This window comes from Bos javanicus, chromosome 25 (genome assembly GCF_032452875.1).
Source record: "Bos javanicus breed banteng chromosome 25, ARS-OSU_banteng_1.0, whole genome shotgun sequence".
NCBI classification, from domain to species: domain Eukaryota; kingdom Metazoa; phylum Chordata; class Mammalia; order Artiodactyla; family Bovidae; genus Bos; species Bos javanicus.
In genome coordinates, this window is record NC_083892.1 from 26,462,626 (window position 1) to 26,475,412 (window position 12,787).

At 42.5% G+C, this 12,787-nt stretch overlaps 1 non-coding gene across 1 annotated transcript; it reads right to left on the reverse strand.

Annotated features, from left to right (window-relative positions):
• Positions 1-7,523: 7,523 nt before the first annotated feature.
• LOC133238958 (U6 spliceosomal RNA) lies at positions 7,524-7,630 on the reverse strand. The gene has a single exon (XR_009733697.1). It is a non-coding gene; the product is annotated as a U6 spliceosomal RNA (small nuclear RNA).
• Between the last annotated feature and the right edge of the window lie 5,157 nt (positions 7,631-12,787).

The window sequence follows — 12,787 nt, forward strand, 5'->3', positions numbered from 1 at the left end:
AGGCAAGAATACTGGAGTGGGTTGCCATTTCCTCCTCCAGGGATTGTTATGTTGCACAAGTAATAATACATGTACATGACGTGTGACTGAAACAGGCCAATATCAGGGCCTGGGATTGTACCCAACTCACAAGCTAACGAGTCAGTCTGACAAAGACATGAGACTCCTGAGTCAGAGAAGCAGAAACCCACCACTCATCACTCAGCAAACAGCAGGTGAGCTGCATCTGCTTCAGTTCTGCTCACCCCTGATTTGCACAGGGGTGAACATGGAGAGGCTTGCCCCACAGCTGAGGAACTCTGAGCTTGGAGAATTTCCTTCTTTTTGAGTAAGTGGTAAGCAAACTTGCCCTTTGTCCTGAAGGGAGACGTTACTTCATTCCTCAGCGTTACTCTCTGTCAACACAACCTTGAGAAACTGCCTGGATGTAGAACGGCCAGGACCATGAACTGTTGGCATATCAGCAAGAGTGTGGGCTTAACAGGCGGCTCAGTGATAAAAGAATGTACCTGCCAATACAGATGAGGGTTCGATCCCTGGGTCAGGAAGATCCCCTGGAGAAGGAAATGGCAACCCCCTCCAGTATTCTTGCCTGGAGAATTCCATGGGCAGAAGAGCCTGGTGGACTACAGGCCATAGGGTCACAAAGAGGTGGACACAACTTAGAGACTGAGCATGCATGGACATATGCACACACAGCAAGAGTGTGCAAGTGTGCTCTGGGCTGAGGTGGATTGCCTCTTCCACCAGACTCCTTGGAAAACGGCTGATCCCAGGGCTGGAGCCTGGAAAGTATACGATGAACGCCAAGAACTATCTTGTTCCCTGATTTCAAGCTATATCTCATGCTACAGTAATCAAAACAGCATGGCACTGGCATAAAAACAGAGACATAGACCAATGAAACAGAACAGAGAGCCCAGAAACAAACTCACACTTAATTAATTAATTAATCTGTCAATTAACCTATGACAAATGAGTCAAGAATATGCTATAGAGAAAAGAGCCTCCTCATTAAATGGTGTTGGGAAAACTATACTACTTACAAAAGAGACAAACTGGACTACTTTCTCACACCATATGCAAAAGTAAACTCAAAATAATTTAAAGACTTGAATGTAAGACTTGAAATCATAAAACTCCTAGAAGAAAATATAGATGATAATCTCGACATTGGTGTTGACAATGACTTTTTAGATTTGACATTAAAAGCAAAAGTAAATAGGACTACATCAAACTAGAAAGCTTATCCACAAAGGAAACCATCAACAAAACAAAAAGACAACCTACAGAATAGGAGAAAATATTTGCAAATCATGCATCTGATAAGGAGTTAATATCCAAAATACATAAGGAACTCATGCAACTCAATAACAACAACAAAAAAATCTGATTTAAAAATGGGCAGAGGAGGCTGGTCGGGTCTCTTGAGCCGGTTTGACGGAAGAAGCGGCGCGGCAGCGGTGGCTGCGGCGGCGGCAAATTTAAAAAAAAAAAAAAAATGGGCAGAGGAAAAAGAAAACTCAAAAAGAATAGAAATGGGCAGAGGACTCAAATAGGCATTTTTTCAAAGAAGACATACAGATGGCCAACAGACATATGAAAAGATGTTCAATATCACTAATCATCAAGGAAATGCAAATCAAAACCACAATGAGATTATCACCTCGCACCTGTCAGAATGACTACTATCAAAAAGACAAGAGGGACCTTGGCGGTCCAGTGGTTAAGACTCCCAGCTCCCACTGCAGGGGGCAGGGGTTCAGCCCCTGGTGAGGGATCTAAGATACCACAGGGCACAACTAAGAATTTGTACATTGTAAATAAAAAAAATTCCTGCTTGCCACAACTAGGACCTGGTGTGGCCAAATAAATAGATATTTAAAATAATGATAATAAAGATAAAAAGACCAAGTTACAACCAACATAATAATAACGGATTCAGATAAGAATGAATATTTAAAACCATTGGGTGAAACTGGAGCAGGGAGGTGTGGCATGCACATAAGGTGTTTTTATAGTGTTAAAGCTATGTATTTATAGTCCACAAGCTATGTATTCATTAAGGGAAAGTAGCAACTTTACAGGCAATGGCACCCCACTCCAGTACTCTTGCCTGGAAAATCCCATGGACGGAGGAGCCTGGAAGGCGGCAGTCCATGGGGTCGCTGAGGGTCGGACATGACTGAGCGACTTCACTTTCACTTTTCACCTCCATGCATTGGAGAAGAAAATGGCAACCCACTCCAGTGTTCTTGCCTGGAGAATCCCAGGGATGGAGGAGCCTGGTGGGCTGCCGTCCATTGGATCGCACAGAGTTGGACACGACTGAAGTGACTTAGCAGCAGCAGCAGCAGCAACTTTACAGTGGAAAAAACTAACAGACACTATCTTACCAGAGCGATCAAAGTTCACATCACCAGTGATGGGACAAACCCAACAAAAGGCTCCAGATATGATGCACTGAGAAGGGTCGCTTCTGTCTTAGCAAACAAATGCAAAACCTGAATCTAATCACTGAGAAATATCAGGCAGATCCAAGTTGAAGGGCACTTTACAAAACCAACTGTCCCTTACTCTTCAAAAATGTCAGTGGCAGGAAGAACAAAGAAAGCCTGAGACACTCTTTCAGAATTTAAGAGTAGAGACTTGAGGACTAAATGCAATATGGGATCGTCAACCGGAAAAAAAAAGATGCTGTAAAGGACACCAAGGGATAACTGGCAAAACTTGACTAGACTGTAGAATAGATAATAATGTTGTTGAGGTAACATTAATTCCTTAAATTTTATAAGCATATTATGGCTATATTCCTAGTTTGAAGGAAATAACATGTTTAAAGAATGTAGGCATCATGGTGCATAATCCAGCAAGTTCCTCTTCAACAGTTTCACACACACAATAATAACAATAGAAAATTTAAAAATTTGGAAGATAAAAACAAAGCACATATGGAAAAATAATATGAAGTGAGGGGGCTTCCAGGTTGATGAACATGCAGAGATGGGGCGAGATGGGGGCGGAGCCTGGAAGCTCCATCCCCTTCCCCCCAGACCTTGCCCTTTTCCTCTCTTCCAACTCGCTGTTCCTGCATTATAAATTTTGATAACAAACCGGTTATCGAATATATCTTAACATTTTCCTAAGCCACCATTTCCCTCTATATATTTAGCACCTGGCCTGATATTTGAGAAGAACTCGACTTCAAAATGAGAAAGCAGAAAGAACTCGACTTCAAAATGAGAAAGCAGAAACGCGTATCTTGCAAATCTCTTCGCAGGTGCCCATAAAAGAAGAAAAAAAAAGGTTTCTAGTTAGCGGTCATTACCAAAAAGGTGAATGGCGTCATTATGTTTCCCCTAAGTCAGGAACAAAGAGGACTCAGAGCTTCTGAGTTTTTAACATGTATCCATATACCCTTCTGAAAATGGAATTTCATCATTCTTCTCTTCTTTTCTTCTATTCTACCCTATTCTTTGTCGTTTAGTTACTGAGTTGTGTCTGACAATCTTTGCCACCCCATGGACTGTAGCCCACCAGGTTCCTCTGTCCATGGGATTTCGCAGGTACGAATACTGGAGTGGGTTGTCATTTTCTTCTCCAGGATATCCTCCCGAAACGGGGATCAAACCTGCGTCTCCTGAATTGCAGGCAAATTCTTTACCTCTGAGCCACCAGGGAAGCCCATTACGTGCTCAGGCATCTAATGAAAGGATTTTTTTTTTTTTTTTAAGTGGTGAAGACATGTGAAAGATCTGCGGGTGTTCACTATATTATTCTTGGGACTTTTATCTGAAAAATTTCGAAATAAAAGAACATACTTGAAATTCCTTGGCAGTCCAGTGGTTAAGACTCTAGGCTTTCACTGCCAAGGACACGGCTTTGATCTCTGGTCAGAGAACTAAGATCTTGCAAGCCCTGTGGCATACCTCCCCCGACACACACACACACAAAAGATAATAGAAAGACCTAGAATCTGATTACTCTTCCCCCACCTTCACTGTTGTCTCCCTGCTCTCAGCCTTGTCTTTCATCACCTCCTTTGGGCTCTTAGCCAAGGAGCAGCCAGAGGGGCCCGGGTCAAACATCTGATCTCACCCATCCCCTACCCTAAACTCTGAGACAGCCACCCACAGCAAAAGCCCAAGTCCTCAAAGTGGACAACAAGGCCACGTCAATCTGACCCTCCCTCCCTTCCTGCCCTCATTCCCTCTGCTCCTGCCACCCAGGCCTCCAAGCTGTCCCTGGAGAATCTGAGCCCGGAGGCCTTTGTGCCATTTGTGAAGCTGCCTAGAAGGCTCTTCCCCGTTATCTACATGGGTCAAGTGTCGCCTTCTCAGTACGTCTTAAAGGCCTGGCTACTCTACGGTATTGTGCGGGGGGAGGGGGCTAAAACTGCTCTCCCCTCACCCCAGCCTGCATGTCCCAGCCCCTACCCCTGCTTTCTATGGCACTTTTTATTTACTTTTTTTTTAGTTTTGGTTTCGCTGGGTCTTTGTTGATGCACATGGGCTTTCTCTAGTTTTGGCGAACAGGGGCTACTCTCCAGTTGTGGTACGCAAGCTTCTCATTGTGGTGGCTTCTCTTGTTTCCAAGCACAGACTCTAGGGCACGCTGGTTTTACTAACTGTGGCTTGTGGGGTCAGTACTTGTAGCTCATGGGCTCCAGAGTGCTGGCTTGTGAGTTGTGGTGCATGGGCTCAGTTGCCCGCGGCCTGTGGGATCTTCCTGAACCAGGGATCAAACTGGCGTTCCTTGCATTGCAAGGTGGATTCTTAACCACTGGGTCACCAGGGAACCCTCGTTGGCTTGCTCGGTAAACAGTAGGTGCTCAGTGATGTTTACTGGCTGACAAGGAGTTCTCTGGCTGAGAGAAGGAAGAAGGCATAGGGTGAAGAATTGTGCCATTGAAGCAAGACTGCTGAAAGGGACCAGACGAAGGTGGAGCTGTGAGCACTGGGTGTGCCTGTAATTGTGAAGTATGCACCCAGCCCACAGACCTCCAGGAAGTCCCGTGAGGTCTTCAGAGTCTGAAGGTGCTAGAGCGGGGCAAGCGACTTGTGTTCTATGAAGATAATATTTCTGCCCTCCCCAGGGTTTGGGCTTTCAGCTCTGATATCCTGCAGGTCTCTGAGGGGCTGTTTCCAGGCAGACATCCAAGCAGATGGGAGCCTGCTCCTCCCTGCCCCTAAGCCTGAAGCCAAGGAAGCCTCAGATGAGGGATCACTGGCACCTGAACTGCATCACTTACCGTCCGCATGGCCTGGGGTCAGTTGCGTCATCTCTCTGACTCAGTTTCTTCATCTATAAATAGGGACAATAATACTATTTTGGGGGACTTCCCTGGCGGTCCAGTGGTTAAGACTCCACGCTTCAGGGACTTCCCTGGCGGTCCAGTGGTTAAGAACCTGCCTCGCAATGCAAGGCATTGCGAGTCTGATCCCTGGTCAGGGAGCTAAGATTCCCTCATGCTGTGTGGCACAGCCAATATATACATATATACATATAATATTTTTCAAAGTTCATAGGAAGATTAAATTAGATAGTGTAGGGGGGCGGGGCAGTCCCTTAGTAAGAGCCTAGTAAACAATAACTGATGTGTATGAGCTGCGTTGTGATGTCCCATCTAATCCTCCAAAGCCTGGGCCTTTTCCTCCCATCCACAGCCCTCTCCAGGAACAGGGCTGACAAGTCAGGCAGCCCTTCCCTCCCTGCCACCTGCCCCCTCCCAGGGACTTTTTATCTAGTCAGAGGGGTGTTTATGTACTACTAATTTATCATTGAATGTAATGGTTTCTCAATTTTTATCAAAGTAACGCATATTATAAGCACAGAGTGTTTATCATGGAGGGTAATACTCCTCCCCTTTCCCTGCCAAGTCCTAGTCCTGGAAAGGAACCATTCTTTAATCTCCTTAATTTATTCTAGTCTCAATTCTTCTGGTGGCTCCATATTCCTCAACTACATGTTAATTCTTCTGTTTCTAGAAGTATCTTTCCTGCCTGCCATTAATCCACTGGCTTCTAGCTCCAATAGAAAAGTATTTGACCCACTGGCCCTGTCCCACTTCCCAGGTCAGTGCCATCTCTCTTTTTTAGGCCCTCTGGAGAAGGCAATGGCACCCCACTCCAGTACTCTTGCCTGGAAAATCCCATGGACCGAGGAGCCTGGTGGGCTGCAGTCCATGGGGTCGCTAAAAGTCGGGCACGACTGAGCGACTTCACTTTCACTTTTCTCTTTCATGCATTGGAGAAGGAAATGGCAACCCACTCCAGTGTTCTTGCCTGGAGAATCCCAGGGACAGAGGAGCCTAGTGGGCTGCCGTCTATGGGGTCGCACAGAGTCGGACACGACTGAAGCGACTTAGCAGCAGCAGCAGCAACTGTAACTACAGTTGTTTTTGTTGCTGTAAATTTAGTAGCTCATGGTCATTTTTGGTGTCAGCTGTCATGTGTGGTGAGATGATGGTTGGAGAGGACTCTGAGGCCAGACTTCCTAGGGCCAGACCCCGAGACTCAGCCGCTGACAGAGTGTGTGACCCTGGGCAACAAATGTCACCTTCCTGTGCCTCAGGCTACTGAGCTGTGCAAAGGGTTAGCCTTGTCCTAAGGATTCGGTGAGCTAAGCCAGGGGTAGCTGTGCCATCGACCTGTTAAAGAGTACAACTCAACTGAGGACCTAATTGGCTTTATATTAAACAACCCATGAATCCAGCAGCATCTCACCTAGCCAGGAGAAAGGCGCTCTGAGGGGCTGTACAAATCGATGGCTTTTATAGGCCTAAGTTGGGCAGGATGAGGAGGTGATTAGCCAAAGAAAAAAAAGGATTATTTTAGTCAATTATTTCCTTACAGGCAGGGGTCAGGAAAGATAGAAGTCTTATCAAGGAAATTACCTCACTAGTGTTGATCAAGAAGTTCCAGACTGGTTAATTAATTTATTTATTTTTTAAATTTTATTTTATTTTTAAACTTTACAATATTGTATTAGTTTTGCCAAATATCGAAATGAATCCGCCACAGGTATACCTGTGTTCCCCATCCTGAACCCTCCTCCCTCCTCCCTCCCCATACCCTCCCTCTGGGTCGTCCCAGTGCACCAGCCCCAAGCATCCAGTATCGTGCATCGAACCTGGACTGGCAACTCGTTTCATACATGATATTATACATGTTTCAATGCCATTCTCCCAAATCTCCCCACCCTCTCCCTCTCCCACAGAGTCCATAAGACTGATCTATACATCAGTGTCTCTTTTGCTGTCTCGTACACAGGGTTATTGTTACCATCTTTCTAAATTCTATATATATGCGTTAGTATACTGCATTGGTGTTTTTCTTTCTGGCTTACTTCACTCTGTATAATAGGTTCCAGTTTCATCCATCTCATTAGAACTGATTCAAATGTATTCTTTTTTTTTTTTTCAAATGTATTCTTTTTAATGGCTGAGTAATACTCCATTGTGTATATGTACCACAGCTTTCTTTATCCATTCATCTGCTGATGGGCATCTAGGTTGCTTCCATAAAAATATGGAATGCTTCACGAATTTGCGTGTCATCCTTGCACAGGGGCCATGCTAATCTCCTCTGTATTGTTCCAATTTTAGTATATGTGCTGCAGAAGCGAGCACCAGACTGGTTAATTTAAACTTTCATGCCTGGGAACAGCTGAAATTATAATCAGGTTAGGTATTAAGTTTTGGTTTGAGCGACTTGGCTCAATACAAATGGACTCCATTTGAGGCCTGTTGCCTCATTTTTAATAGATCATAAGTTCTATGTAAATGTTGGCAATTATAAATCCTTTTTTAGAAAAATATTTATTTATTTGGTCATGCCAGGTCTTACTGCAGCATGTGGGATCTAGTTCCCTGACCAGGGATCGAATCTGGGCCCCCTGCACTGGGGGCATGGAGTATTAGCTGCTGAACCACCAGGGAAGTCCATTTAAAAAAAAATTTTTTTTTTTCTTTTTTCTAATGTCAGTGGCTGGAAACTTTTGTTTATTTATTTTTGGCTGCACCGTGCAGTATGCGGGAATCTTGGTTCCCCAACCAGGAATTGAACCCCATGCAGTAGAAGTGCAGTATCCTAACCACTGGACCACGGGAGTCCCCTCTTATATAGCAACTTCTTGACTGTTGCTTCATGGTTTCCCTTTCCTGATCTCTCTTCTGCCTAGTTTCTGATATGCGCACATTTAGTTTTATAATGCTTAAAGTAGTGAATACTTGCATTCTCTTCTTTGCATTGTCTAGAGCTGTACTGTCCAATACAACACCAACTAGCCAAGTGGGACTATTTTAATTTAAATTAATTAAAATTCATTAAGATTTAAAATTCAATGGAAAGAAAGATGTGGCTTTTATACACACACACACACACACACACACACACCTACACACAATGGAATACTACTCAGTCAAAACAAGAATAAAATAATGCATTTGCAGTAACATGGATGGACCCCTAGGGATTATCACACAAAGTGAAATAAGTCAGAAAAAGACGAATATCATATGATATCACTTATATGTGGAATCTAAAAAAATGATACAAATGAACTTATTTATAAAACTCACAGTCATAGAAAACAAACTTATGGTTATCAAAGGTGAAAGGGATGGGGGAGGGATAAATTAGGAATTTATTTAGGGATAAATTGGGATTAACAGGTACACATCACTGTATATACAATAGATAAATAACAAAGACCTATTTATAGCACAGGGAAACTATATTCAATATCTTATTATATACTGAAAAGAATCTGGAAAAGAATCTGAAAAAGTATATATTATATAATATACATATTTTTATTCTATACATTATATAATATACATATAGGATAAAAGAATATATATATATATATATATAGCTTCCCAGGTGGCACTAGCGGTAAAGAACCCGTCTTCCAATGCAGAAGACATAAGAGATGTGGGTTCAATCCCTGGGTGGGGAAGATCCTCTGGAGGAGGGCATGGCAACCCACTCAAGTATTCTTGCCTGGAGAACCCCATGGACAGAGGAGCCTGGTGGGCTATAATCCACAGGACTGCAAAGAGTCAGACATGACTGAAGCAATTTAGCATGCATATGTTGTTGTATGGCAGAAACCAACACAACATTGTAAATCAACTATACTTCAATTAAAATTTTTTAGCTAATTAATTTATTTTGGCTACACTGGGTCTTTGTTGCTTAGAATGGGCTTTCTCTGGTTGTGGCGAACAGGGGCTACTTTCTAGTTGCGGTGTGTGGCTTCTCATTGTGGTGGCTCCTCTTGTCGCAGAGCACAGGCTCTAGGGAGTTCGGGCTTCAGCAGTTGTGGTGCACAGGCTTAGCTGCCCTGCGGCATGTGGGATCCTCCCAGACCAGGGATCGAACATGTGTCTCCTGCATCGGCAGGCAGATTCTTAACCACTGGACCAATGTAAAAACCAATGGGAAAAACCAGTGTAAAAAAAAATTGTTTTAAAGATTTAAAATTCATCTCCTTGGTTGCAACTAGCCAGCCGCATTTCAAGTTCTCAAAAACAACACATGGCCAATGGCTTCACTGTACTGATTAGCACAGAAGTAGAATATTTCAATTATCTCAGAAATTCAAGATCAGCACAGTCTAATCTAGAGTCTGGATCAGCAATGTCTGGTCCAGGGTTTGAGTCTAAAAATGGAACACTATTCATTTTCTTTCCTTTAAATATTATACCAATATTATTCAGTGCACAGTCTAATAATTTACTAAGATTACCCACTCTTAATTATGCTTCTTTATTTTTTCCTAGAATATCAAATTGCTTTTCCTAGTTGCTTGCTCTGAGTGGCCTATCTGTTCCCCTGCCTCTCCTCATGGCTACACAGCTTCATCCTGGGACTGGTGGTTATTTCTCTTGAAAGTGGAATCCCCTGTTACCTGAACCCTACATCCTTCTTTCATGATTTATCCCTCATTTTTGTTGGAACACATCCTCAAGTCACTTCCTAAGAAAGTGACCTTTCTAAGAAGAAGTTAAACTTTCTAAGTAATCTTACACCCTAATATGTCTTTATTTTATTCTTATACTTGCTTGATATAGAATTCTTGGCTAAAAATAATTTTCTTTAGAATCTAGAGGGTGTGGTCTGATCTTCTTCTACTATCTGAATACTTGATTTTGCTGATGAAAAGTCTTTGCAGATGAAAAGTCTGATGCTAATCCAGGAGTTTTTTTCTCAAAAAAAAAAAAAAAAGGAAAAATTGAATGCTTTCAAGTTGGGAAGCCCTACTCCAGTACCTAAATCCCCAATTAGCTTTATTAGTTCACTGTAAAGTATGAATATACTTAAAATAAATACCAGACAGTCAACAAAAAAGCCCTTGAAATGTGAAAAGAAAGTGCCCAGATTAACCAACCCTGTCATCCATCCTGCCTTCCTCCTTCCTCAGAGAACCCCAGTTCATTCAGATGGCCACTCTTTCTGCATATCAGGGACACTGACACACCCTTTCACCTCCAGGAAAAAGTCTGATGATCTAAAGAAACCACCACCACTTCTACCCACGATTGGATCAGAAAAGAGAATGTGACCCCATTCTAGCCACTGAGTTGCAAACTTATAAGGTTTGAAAGTTCTTCTTTGCCTAAAACAAAAACAAACAAACAAACAAAACAGGAGAGATGACTTTTCTTTCTTACCATGTGATTAAAACACATCCTACAACTCTGAGAAGAACCAGCCCTAAGATGCTGACAACGTTATGGGTGCAGAGAATGGAGACAAACAGCATGGGATCCTGGAGGCATTATAAAAACCCAATCAATGAATCCTGAGTCCCCTTTGGTCCCCTTCTATGGGCTTCCTATTAGTTGGTAAAGTTGCAGAATACAAAATCAGTACCTAAAAATCAACTGTGTTTACATACACTAGTAACAGACTATCAGAAAGAGGAATTAAGAAAACAATCCCATTTATAATTGCATCAAAAAGAATGAAATACCTAGGAATAGATTTAACCAAGGAGGCAAAAGATCTGTACACTGAAAACTATAAGGCATTCATGAAAGAAACTGAAAAAGACAGAAAAATGACATTATATTTCATGTTCACAGATTAGAAGAATTGTTAAAATGTCCATACCACCAAAAATAATCTAGATTAAATACAATCCATATCAAAATTCTAGTAGCATTTTTCACAGAAATAGAACAAACAATTCTAAAATCTGCAAGGGATCACAAAAGACCCCAAGAGCCAATGCGGTCTTGAGAAAGAACAAAGCTGGAGGCATTACACCTCCTGACTTCAGCCTATATTACAAAGCTACAATAATCAAAGCAGTATGGCACTGGCATAAAAACAGACACACAAATCAATGAAACAGAATAGAGAGCACAAAAATAAATCCACAAAATATGGTCAATTAATTTACAACAACAAACCTAAGAATATACAATGAAGAAAGGAAAGTTCTTCAATTAATGGTGTTGGGAAAACTGGACAATCACATGTAAAAAAATTAGTCTTTGTTGTTTAGTGACTAAGTCGTGTCTGACTCTTTTATGACCCCATAGACTGTAGCTCACCAGGCTCTTCTTTCCATGGGATTTTTCAGGGAAGGATACTGGAGTGGGTTGCCATTTCCTTCTGCAGAGGATCTTCCCAACCCAGGGATTGAACCTGCATCTCCTGAATTGGCAGGTGGATTCTTTACCACTGAGCCACCAGGGAAGCCTTAACCTGCACCCTTATCTTACATCATACACAAAAAATATCTCAGAATGGATTGAGGCTGGAACTTAAGACCTGAAACCATAAAACTCCTGGAAGATAACATAGGCAATAAGCTCCTTGACATTGGTTACGACAATGACTTTTTGAACTTGATACCAAAAACAAAAGTAAACAAGTGGGACTACATCAAACTAGAAAGTTTCTGCACAGCAAAGAAAACTATCAATAAAATGAAAAAGCAGGGACTTCCCTGCTGGTCCAGTGGTTAAGAATCCACCTTCCAATTCAGAGGACTCTGGTTTGATCCTTGGTCAGGGAACTAAGATCCCACATGTTGATGAGCAACTGAGCCCACACACCCCAATTAAGACCCAATGCAGCCAAACAAACAAAATCCAAGGCTAAGAAAGAGTAAGTAGAGTGACGAACTCCACATTTGACTATGAACTTCCTGGGGCCGACCCCCAAAGGGACAATTTATATGATGAGTTCTCTTATTCAAGGAGGAAGAAATACAATAGTTCCTCAGAGGAGTCTGGTGTTTTCCTGGCACTCACTTATAAAATTACTTTTCACATGAGAATATCCTTCATGCTGGTTAATGTCAGGGATGACATCAACCAACAACATGTCAGTCATGAGTAAGGTCTAGGCCTTGAAGGCAAACATTCTAGCCTGATTCCCTGACCTTAACTGTGTGAAGTTGGGCACATTTCTTTTCTTTTTTCTTTTTATGGCTGTGCCACGCAGCTTGCAGGATTAGTTCCCCAACCAAAGATGGAACCCTGGCTCCCCCGCAGTTAAAGCACTGGGTCCTAACCACTGGGCCACCAGGCGATTCCCTTGGGCACATTTCTGAGTCTGTTTTCTAGACCTTTGAAATGAGAATAAAGAATCTACCTCACAATGTTATTTAATTTGTTCATTTATTTCATAAATATTTGTTGAACGCTACAGTAAATTCCCCAGTGACTCAGTGGCAAAGAATCTGCCTACAATGCAGATGATGCAGAAGATGCGGGTTTTTTCCCTGGGTGGGGAAGATCCCTTGGAGGAGGGCATGGCAACCCACT